This window comes from Octopus sinensis, linkage group LG21 (assembly GCF_006345805.1).
Source record: "Octopus sinensis linkage group LG21, ASM634580v1, whole genome shotgun sequence".
NCBI lineage: Eukaryota > Metazoa > Mollusca > Cephalopoda > Octopoda > Octopodidae > Octopus > Octopus sinensis.
In genome coordinates, this window is record NC_043017.1 from 16,227,953 (window position 1) to 16,239,622 (window position 11,670).

Genomic DNA, 11,670 nt, shown 5'->3' on the forward strand with positions numbered 1-11,670 from the left:
TCATAGTTGACAACGTGTGTTGTGGAAGGCCACGTTGCGTTTTGGGAAGCAGCGTTGGTAGGGGCTGACCACGGATGTAGGGATAGCATCGTAGTGGGAGACCAACGATAAAGTCACCCAGGGATTCCATCAAGGAATCCCCACATATTCAGTGCTAACCAATGTTGCCCTAACCATCAAAGGCAAGTGCCCTCTTTCATCTTTCATTCAGAGCCTTACTAAATGAGATTAATGCATAGGAGTAGATCTCTTCAGTGAGAGAAGACCACGTCTGTAGGGACAAACCGCATCAGTAGGGGTTGACCTTATCGGAAATGATAAACCATACCGGGTTGACCACTGATGTAGGTTCCCAGGAATTCAACCAAAGAATCTCCAAATAACCAGGGTTAAGTAGGGTACGTGCCCTCCCTCAAACAGGAACATTTTGAGTGAAATTACTGTGTAGGGGCAGACCATGTACATAGTTGGAAGCCACGTCTGTAGGGCCTAACCACATCCGGAATGGGAGACCAACTCTGTGGAGGCAGACCATGTCCGTAGTGGGAGACCAGGTTCATTGTGGGATGCTACATCAGCAGGAGAAGAGAGCCACTGAGTAGCCATAATATATTTTATGGCACTGATGTATAGACAACACAATCTTAATTTATAATAAAAACATAAACATAAAAATAAATATACAGAAGAATAGCAAAGAGCAGAATCGTGTGGGCAGTCACCCCTGGTGTACAGATCTTCAAGGCTACAAAATTTCCTGTATTTAAAGGGTAACTAATACATAGACCACTTGATGAAAACACCCACATCCATCACCAAATCTAATTACAATAAAGTGACCCCGGCTGACCTTCTTGACCCAGAAGTCACCCGAGGTTTTTTTGTGATTAAAAGTTAAGCAAGTCAGCTGGGGTCGCCCTCGTCGCCGAAAGGTTTCGAAACCCCTGTAAATATTATTATTGTTTATTATTTACGGAACAGCATGGACTTTGAGAGATCCGCGATGCGAAATTATACGACCCCTACCAGAAGACCCTGGAAAATACTGCCCATACACCTATAATGTTGTTAGGCTTCATTACTCCTGCCCGTAAGATCGTGGTTTCAATTCCTTGACCGGGTAGTACGTTGTGGCCTTGAGCAAAACACTTGATTTCACATTGCCGCAGTCCATTCAGCTGTAAATAGGGAACCCTGCAGCGATAGTTGGGAAGTTAACCTTGCGACGGACCGGCGTCCCGTTCAGGGAGGGAATACCTCAATTTCAGTCCAGGGAAACCGGGTCAAGCTCCGGCCCCGTGAGCTCTGAGGCTTCACATGACAGACCTCAAACCTCATTAATATAATTTCGTGTTTCACACTAATTAATTTATAATGAAGGAGGAGTGGCTGTGTGAGAGGAAGTGTGCTTCCCATCCACATGGTTCCCGGTTCAGTCCTTCTGTGTGGCTCGTTGAGTGAGCCTTGCAAGTGATTTTAGTCGACGGAAACTAAGAGAAGCTTATCGTAGATGTGTGTGTGTGTGTGTGTATACATACATATGTGTATGTATACAAACACACACGCACAATATATAACAAAAGGTAAAAGAGATTAATAAATCCAGTTCGATATCTAGAAGGCACTCAGGGGTTAAGACGAAGTTGTTAACTTGGTGGAAATGCTGAAAAGTTCCTGGTTTTGAGTAAAAGAAAATACTGGAGGAACAATAAATTGCGATTTTATTGAACATATTCCCCTCTCGGGTTCACACACTTATTGCAACGATCCTGTAAAAAAACTCGGAAGGTTGGGCCCCCAAATAGGCCTTTCGCGGGACCCTTAAAACCAGGATCTTTTCTCCCCCTCCCCTCGTATATCCATCAGATGTCATAAAATTCAAATAGAATTAACACCCAAGGTAATTCCTCGTGTATGACAAGTGGATCCAAATGTGTGTGTGTCCCCTATCACTACTTGACAACTGGTGTTGGTGTGTTTATGGCCTCGTAAACTTAGCGGTTTGACGAAAGAGCCTGATAGAAAGAATACCAAGCTTTAAAAAAGTAAGTCCCGGGACCGATTCGTTCGACTAAAATTCCTGAAGGCGGTGTCCCAGCATGGCCACAATCTAATGACTGAAACAAATAAAGAGTAAGTTGTAATTAGGCAATTAATAGTGGATCCATCCTATTAATTAAGAAACCCCTCACTTGAAATCCTGGCTACACCCATGGGGGTGGGGCGCATTTGCCGACCTGAGGGCCCAGGAAGGGAGGAATGTTCGCCGAAGTCGAGTTTGCCTTTCATCCTTTCGGGGTCGATGAAATAAGTACCAGTTACACACTGGGGTCGATGTAATCGACAAACCTCCTCCCCGCCAAATTTCAGGTCTTGTGCCTACGGTAGAAAGGATTATTAGGGGTCATTAAAGCTCAAATTCGGCCGAGGTCTACTTTCCCTTTCATCCTTTCTAGGTCGATAAAATAAGTACCAGTTGAGCACTGGGGACGATGCAATCGACTCACCACCCCCCTCCTTTGAAAACCTGCTGGCCCCGTGCATAAATTTGGAACCATGATTAGGAGCATTAAATGGAGCGACACGTTAAAGCAGTGGTCCTCAATCGACGTCCATATGGCTCTTGGGGCCCAAATGAGATTTTGTTCTTAACATTTGCCTGCAATAAATTGCTTATATTTCTCCAAAACACAAAATACTTTAAAAATTTCTTTTTATGCAATTTCTAATAATATTTATTTATATAAAAATATTTTTCAAACATTGAATAGAATAGCTGTGAATAAAATAGGGATCAAATGGGTCCATGGGTGCCAAATTGACCCTTTATAGGGTCTGACAAAACGATTTGTGGTACTATTTCTGGTTCCGATTTCATATCCCACTGCAATCAACTTCACATTTTATCATTTCGGGGCCCGACGATATAAAATACCGATCAAAATACCGAAGGTCGATATCGTCCATTATTCCGTCCCCCAATTTCCCGATCTTATATCTAAGTTATCAGTCGACTTAACAAAGTTTTCCAGCTTCCGAGAAAGAAGGGGGTAAGACGAATGGGGTAAGACCACCACCACCACCACCACAACCACCACAACCAGCTTAACAGAAATTGTAGAACAGAGGAAATTTCGTGCCCTTTCGTATCAGTGCACCAGGGTCAGGGGTGTGACTATCCCTGCCCCTCTACCTCTTTCTTACTCCTCTCTATTAATTTTTGTAGGGGTATTCTACCAAAGTAAGCCTTTAATATAGGGCTACTAAGAGGGTGAGCTGGCAGAATCGTTACCCCGTCGGGAAGAATGCTTAGCGGCATTTCGTCCGTCTTTATGTTCTGAGTTCAAACTCTCGTCGAGGGCTTTACCTTTCATCCCTTTCGGGGTCAATAAGTTTCAGTTGAACACAGGGGTGCAGGGGTCGATGTAATCGGCTTCACCCCACCCTTGAACTTGCTGACCTTGTGCCAACATTTGAAACCAATATAAGGGAGTCTACTAATGTCATCTGTGACGGACTGGTGACCCCCTTCAGTAGGGATCGTGGAGATCTCAGTCCCTTATTCGCCATGGAAACTGAGCAACTCTTCCTTCGAGTCCTAAGATTCGAACACAGTAATGCCCAACCTCTGATGGTAAGGATGATGACTAATGTTATACCAATGCCGTAAATCGTCTTAGGTATACTCAGGCGTTATCAGATTGTCGAATTCCATTGTTCACCCTCATAAAAAATACAAACGAGAAGCAATTCCCCCCCCCCTCTTTGTAAATGAGAAGAGCCAAAAGTGTTTCCGTCTCTAAAATAATTCTTCATTCTTCGCCAGTCAGGGTTGGATAGGTTTTGAAAGTTTTAAAACTATCTTAATTATAATAAGAGATGGCCATTTGGTCGCCCCCCCCCCCGCCTGTTTTCAGTCTTCTCAGAATCCTCCTCCAAAATGAGAAACAGAAGGGGTTTTTTTTTTTGCTTTTATGGGTGGGGTGAGGGGGAATACAGAATAAGTTTTAAAAAGGCTAAAAACACTGCTTTAGAGAGGGGGAGACAGACAGAAAAGAGAGAGAGAGATAGAAGGGAACAGAGAGAGAAGGGGCCAGAGAGATGAAGGAAGAGAGAGAAGGATAGAAAGAAAGAAACGAACGAACGAAGCAAGGAAGAAAGAAAGAAAGAAAGAAAGAAAGAAAGAAAGAAAGAAAGAAAGAAAGAAAGAAAGATAGAAAGAAAGACAAGGAGAAAAGAGAGCAGAGGGAAAGAAAGAAATATTTAAAGGTAAATAATGAATAAAAACACAACAAAGCGAACGAAAACAAAAAGGGCGTCTCTCACCTGTTTGAACAGGTTTTTGTGGGATTTTTTTTTTCCTTTCTGTTTTAAGGGTCTCTCTTGAGAAAATAGTCCTTTTGTAAAACACACCACATGTACTCCAGCCCTGTCTTCATATATATACGGGTGGCGATGCTTTCGCTAATCGGGTCGTTGATGTTCAGCCACAGGTGAGTTTGGTATCCAAGGTAGACGGTTCCAGCCAGCCGCAACCGTCCTTTTGCGTCCGTCTTTCTTTTTTTTTCTTTCCGAGATTCAGGCACAGTGTACCTAGGACTCCGTTACCAAACGTGTCCTTGTTTCTCTTATGGTTTTCCTCTTTTCTTTTTGCGTGTGTGTTTTACAAAGACATTAAGGTGTGTCGGGGTACGTGTTTATATATATGTGTGTGTGTGTGCGTGTGTGTTATTCTGAGTGTGTGAAAGAGCATGTGTATATATATATTTGTGTGTTTGAGTGAGTCTTTTTTACTTTTTCTAGCAAAGACCAGCGACCACGTCGAGGTTTCCTCGCCACCTTTTTGTTGTCGGTATTGTTGATATTAAAAGTTCGTCGAACTTTCAACTTTTCAGTTTGACAAACCAGAATTCGATCTTCTCTTCCTCAAATCACTGGCGTATGAGCACGCGAACATATATATCTATCTATATATATATATATATATACACACGCGCGCCTAGCAAGTGACCACCACTACTAACACACGTTTCACGCTTCACCTCCGTAGTTCGAAGTTCGTTCTTGTTCCGTGTTTAAAGTTAGAGCTGATCCTCGTTCTCGTTGTTATTGTTGTCTGTACGACTGTTTACTTTATATAAATATATACACCTATTGTGTGTGTATATAATATATATATATATATAAGAGACGTCGTTTTACAAGTTCAATATATTATATATATATTTATATGTATATATATATATATATATTCTTTTATATTTATATATCGTGAGAAATAGAAAATAAGGAATTATTATGATTATTATTGTTATTAACCGCTGTGAAGTAGTTGCGGTGGTGGTGGTGGTGGTGGTGGTGGTGGTGGTAGTTGCGGTGGTGGTGGTGGTGGTGGTGGTGGTGGTGGTGGTGGTGGTGGTGGTGGTGGTAGTTGCGGTGGTGGTGGTGGTGGTGGTGGTAGTAGTTGTTGTTAATGATGGGAAGTTTGCCTTCTTCTTTTCTCTCTTTTCTCTTCTACACACCTTTTTATTCTTTTCTTTTATTCTACGATGATGTTGTGGCGCTTATTCTTGCCGCAACCGTTGCTACTACCGCCACTTCTGCTTTTTCTTTTTGTTTCGCTGCTGCTGCAGATGTTGTTGTTGTTGATGTTGCTGAGGCTGCAATGTGTTGCTTCCACTCCAAACTGCTGCAGTTCTTCTTCTTCCTGCTGTTGCTTCAGTTCTTGCAATTCCTGTTGTTGTTGTTGTTATCGCAATTACAAGGTCAACGTGGTCTACATACAGTGTGTGTGTGTGTGTGTGTGTGTGTTAGAAAGGTGAAAAGTATATCTGCGTGTGTGTATTTGTGTGTGTGTTTATATCTAACTGTATGCGCACGTGTGTGTGTATGCGTGTGTGTTTCTATCTATCTGTCTATCTATATGCGTGTATGGCTATCTATCTATATCTATGTATGTGTATCTATATATATGTGTGTGTATGAGTGAAAAGGCCAGCCTTTGTCACTCTGTGTTCAGATGATTCTATCTGAGGGCTACGATAAGGTTATTAATGTCTGCGAAATACTCAACCACTCACACAATAACAGAAATTGGTAATCAACTTGATCGAACAACTGGATTTACTCAGCGTCGAAAGCGACTGAGATCCATTTAAATTACTTTTTTTACGTATGTCTATGTATACATATATGTATAAAGCATATATGTAATTATAGATAGACAAATGGATAGATAGATAGATAGATAGATAGATAGATAGATAGATAGATAGATAGATAGATAGATAGATAGATAGATAGATAGATAGATAGATAGATAGATAGATAGATAGATAAGTAGAACTTAGCAAAAGTATATTTACAAGAGTATATATAAGAATATCTGCATATACCAAGTTGCGTGTGTGTTGTTTCTGCGTGTATAACGTGTGCACGTGCGTGTGTATTTCAAACGTACCTGTATTACAAAGTCAAAGATCTTTTTGCAAACATAGAAGTCTGTTTTGTGCGTCAATATGTGGCCCCAATTATATATAAATGTATTATATTTGTGTGTGGTTGTTTGTGGCTCCAGGTAAAAGTGTGTATATACGTTGTGTGGTGTGTGTTGTGTGTTGTGTATACATAAAAAGGAGGAGGGGGCTGGAGAGACGAGATGAACAGAAGGGGATTCGAACGAATGTTATGGTTCCCTTCTGCTGTCCTCCACCTTCGAACACCGACTGACGAGGCTCACGTAAACCGGCTGCCACGACGACGACGACGATGGTAGCAGCAGGAGCCACAGCAGCAGCAGCAGCAGCAGGAGCAGCACTTCGCTCACTACCACCACCACCACCAGCAGTAAGCACCATCATCATCATCATCATCCCCAGCACCAACAGCCTCAACAGAAGCAACACCACCGCCAGCAGCGGCGCAGACTACATCATCGCCACCACCACCACCACCACCACTACAACCATCAGCGGCGTGTGCCGACGGAGGTGCCTGTAAGTGACCTCTCGATATGCTAGAAATAGTAACTAAATCTCCCCCACACACACGCGCGCGGCCGACTTGCAAAAGGAAGCGTTGTGTTATATGATCGTATGTTTCAATCAACAAAGCGGGATGGTCACGGCTGGAAATATTTTTGATGTTAGGTCATACTGGATCGAGGCCACCCTGGGGCTAAACAACAATAACAACAACAAATAATAACAATAAATGGCGGTGCCCCAGCATGGCCACAGCTCGTGAGCTGAAAGTAGATGAAATAAAATAAAAAAATAACAACACGCCGCCCACACTACCACCGCCACCACCACCGCCACCACCAGCATTAGTGTCGGTGGTGGGGGGTGGAGGTTGGCTGCTGATGTTGACGGTGGTGGAGGGTGGCGGCCTGGGGTGGGGGCAACCCAACTGCTGCTGCTGCTGCTGTTGCAGTAGGTTGCTGGCGGACTCTGTTGCTTCTGCTGCCGATAAATGGTGAGCGGGGGGAGGGGGGAGGGAGTGGCGGTGCTGATAATAGTGGTGGGAGGGATCCGGCGGGGGGGGGGGGGGGGGTAGGGAAATGGATGCAGCGGTGATTGTAGTTGTGTTGGTGGTGGTGGTGGTGGTGTCGGTAGTGGAAGTTGTGACTAAGGTGGTGGTGGCGGCGGTGGTGGCGGTGTTAAATTGAGATCTGCAAATTGTGGGGGTGCACTTAACTGTTAAACTTACAGCCACCATATGTGTGTGTGTGTGTGTGTGTATATATATATATATATATGCACACACACACACGCACATAGTAAAACTGGTATACATAATGCTATTATATATATATATATATTATATATACAGATTAATATACATATATATATATATATATATATATATATATATACACGCACACTCACATATGTGTATATGTGTGTATGTAAACATATATATATATAAAATTTCTCCTGTTAACCTATTGCCTTTAATTCTAAATATATACACACATATATATATACATACATATATGCATGCATACATACTACATACAAACATATGCATATATATATATGTGTGTGTGTATAATATATATATGCATGTGTATGTATATATATATTATATATATATGTGTGTGTGTGTGTAATATATATGTGTATAATATATATGTGTGTATGTGTATGGATATATTATGGAGATATGTTTCTGCTAATCAAATGTTTTTCTCCCAAAGATTAAAAAAATGTAATCTAATCATATTTATGGGCTGAAATATTAATTCTTGAAACATCCATAAATACAACAGCTATTTAATTACCTATTTGCTTATTTATTTAATAGAAAAATCCCAGTCTATATATAAGTGTATATTAACATCATACTGGCTTACGTAATCACATCCCCAAAACGTTAACTATTGTTGGCAGGTGGTTCCAAGGTAGTCACTGGAAGAGGCACTAGGTTCTGTCTTGCCGATTATCATCATCATCTTCAATATCTGCCGCAAGAACTTATCGATATCTGTTTGACACACAGCTCAGTGTAAGAACACAACTCATAATAAATTCTACTTTATAATTTTTTTATATTAGATTCATGATTAGGATGATTATCAACAAACCCTTGTAGAGCTTTCTCCAATAAGGGCCAAACCCTTTAGTGGTAGGGGGCGCTTCCATATCGTGGTTCTTGTAATATCATTATCAACTCCTCGTCAACCATCTTCACTCGACGGGGCCCAAGAAACTCAACGACACCATCTACGACTTGTTCAAACCCTTCGTCATTTTCCAGTGTCACCATTTCTTGCTTGATGCACACTTTCTGCTGTTAGGAAACGTGTAAAATCGCTGACACAGTTTCGCCGTCCGTTTCTCCAAACTCTGTTCATACCTGAAGGTTTCCACAGTTATCCAAAGGATCTGTAAACGTTGAACTTTTTCCAGAGTCTCTAACTACAGATGTATCGAAATGCTTCAAAGTTGAATTGCTTCAAAGTCTTTCTCAGTGCATATACCTTGAAGTTATCTATCACATCTTAATCCATTGGTTGTAGTAAAGAAGTTGCACTCTTTTGGGACATATTTCACACTCCACAAGATCAAAAAGACCAATGAAGCACAAAAGGGATTTGTTGCCTCGTCTGAAAGGAGGAATGTCATGCTGGAAATATTACCCTTGACACCGTCCGTTTCTACAGCGAAGCAAAACGAAACCTGTAAAGCAAGCATGGAACAGCTTTAGAACCAGCCAAGACTTCTTATTTGAATAAGCTCACAGATAGGTTTAACCCAGCATAACGCTTAAAATCTCAAGGGTTTTAGGAGTCGTTTACAAATGGGTGGCGGGTATTTTCCTCTCACAAGAACCTTGAAGTTTGCTGCGTATTTTTCTTCTCTAAACTAGAGGTTCTAGGAACCCCTATTTCTTCAAAAATTGCACTTTTGTCCAAGTGTTGAATTTCCTTAAAACGACAATGATTCTTCAGTTCCTTAATCAAGTTAATCTTTTCTACTAATGGCACACGGTCTGAAATTGTTTGGGAAGCGGGTGGGTAAGTCGACTTCGTCAAAGCCAGCGATCAAATGGAACTTATTTTATCGGCCCTGAAAGGATGAAAGCAGAGTCGACCTCAGCCGAATTTGAATTCAGAACACAAAGGCAGAATAAAGGCTGCTGAGCATTTCGCCCCTACTTACCCTTCTACCAACTCATCGCTCATTTAAAAGTTTGGATAAACCAAAGCGATTATTTAATTTTTCCGATTCACTCTTTATGTTAAAAAGATAAATGTTTGCACATCCAAAGACGCAACTTTCCGAAATATATATATATATATATATATATATATATAATATATATATATAATATATATATATATATATATATATATATATATATATAACACATATGTAAGTATGTATTATGCAGAGAAAAAACTTTTCTGAGGATGGCAAGAAAATATTTCCAGGCTCTGATAGATTCCCCGCCAGTCTCCTGAAGGAATGTCGACACTATAGATTCCCCGCCAGTCTCCTGAAGGAATGTCGACACTAACTTGCAGTCTCTCGAACCAACATCTGGAGAAATTCCCTCGACCCAGGTTGTATACCGAAACAATTCTTATCCCAGTCTGTCATCCCGGTTTTCAAACAGGGAAACAGATCCCTCGCAATCAACTATCATCTAATCTGCCATATCATTAAAGTGTTTGAAAGGGTGGTGAGATCAAGGATAGCTGGCTTCCTGGAGAGTCACAATCTCCTAAATTCAAACCAGCATGGCTTTCGCTGCGGCAGGGACTGTCTAACACAGCTCTTACACCACATCGATGATATCAGGTTCGAACTCTCATGTCATATGTCTTGATTTCAGTAAAGCGTTCGACAGAGTCAACCATAATATCCTAGTCCAAATTGTCAAATGTTGGAATCCGTGGAAATCTACTACACTGGATTGAGTATTTCCTGGAGAACAGAACACAACATGTTGTGATCGATGGAATCCACTTCAGCCCAGCAAAAGTCACCAGTAGTGTCCCTCAGGTCCCGTCTCTTTATAGTCAACATAAACGACCTTTCCAGCGTGATAAAACACAGCAAAGTGAAAATACTCGCTGATGACTCTTAAACTCCAGAAAATTATCAATGAAGAAGAAGACCGAACTGACCTCCAGTCTGATCTCTATGCTGTGAAACAATGGGTAGACAAAAACAAAATGCAACTGAACGAGGGAAAATTTGAGCTGAAGCAATTTGGAAAAAAAAAACTATGCTAAATCAGTGATACTCTTTTCCTTCAGGGGAACCTCTCACAGCATCTAACAATACAGGAAACCTAGGAGTAACTGTTGATAACAATCTCAGTTGGAGTGCCCTAATCAACATTGAGGTCGATATAGCTCGTAGGATGGTCTCCTGGATCCTAAGAACCTTCTGGTCCAGAGAACAAGGTGTCATCATTCCTCTTTTCTCATCCTTTGTACGGCCACACCTCGAATACTGCTGCCCCCTGTGGTCTCCTAATACAAAACAAAACATTTAGAAAATTGAATCACTCCAGAGGTCATTCACTAAAAGAATTAATGGCATGACTGATCTCGATTATTGGGACCACCTTAAAGCATTGAAACCTTATTTTCTCCAGCGCCGCCGTGAGCGAGACATCATTTGCGCGATGTGGAGAATATACCACCAGCATTGCTCAAACGACTTCAACATTAGCTTCAAAATTCATCCAAGGCTAGGACCACGGGCCATGCGTCCCCTACCCAATTCAGGATCACACACATAAATACACTGTAACACAATTTCTTTTCCTCAACAGGCCCTGCCCTATTTAACATTGTCCCAAAACTGATCAAAGAGGAAAAGGATCCCATCACCTTTAAACGGAATCTGGACTAATTTCTTCAAGGAATACTAGATAAGCCACCCATACCTGCATACAACCCACTCAACAAGAACTCCCTACTCGAATGGACCATGATGCCACAAAACTTGACTTAAAAAGAATTTAGCCAATCCTATCAGGTGATGCTATTAAGTTAGACATGGCCTGGACCAATCTTTGGTCGAAACATATCTAAGTTATTATATAAAGCGTATCAAATAGGAACTCAACGAACGAAGCAAAACATTATCAACCTCAGGGTATTATTAAAGAAATATCTCTAGCTTCAAACTAATTAAACACACACACACA

At 41.3% G+C, this 11,670-nt stretch overlaps 1 protein-coding gene across 1 annotated transcript in view; it reads right to left on the minus strand.

Moving 5' to 3' along the window:
• LOC115222855 (serine-rich adhesin for platelets-like) overlaps window positions 1–6,232 on the minus strand; it is a 24,867-nt gene extending 18,635 nt beyond the window's left edge. The window contains exon 1 of the mRNA XM_029793202.2: window positions 5,632–6,232. The gene's annotated coding sequence lies outside the window, so the exon portion shown is untranslated. The remainder of the gene's footprint in view (window positions 1–5,631) is intronic.
• Between the last annotated feature and the right edge of the window lie 5,438 nt (window positions 6,233–11,670).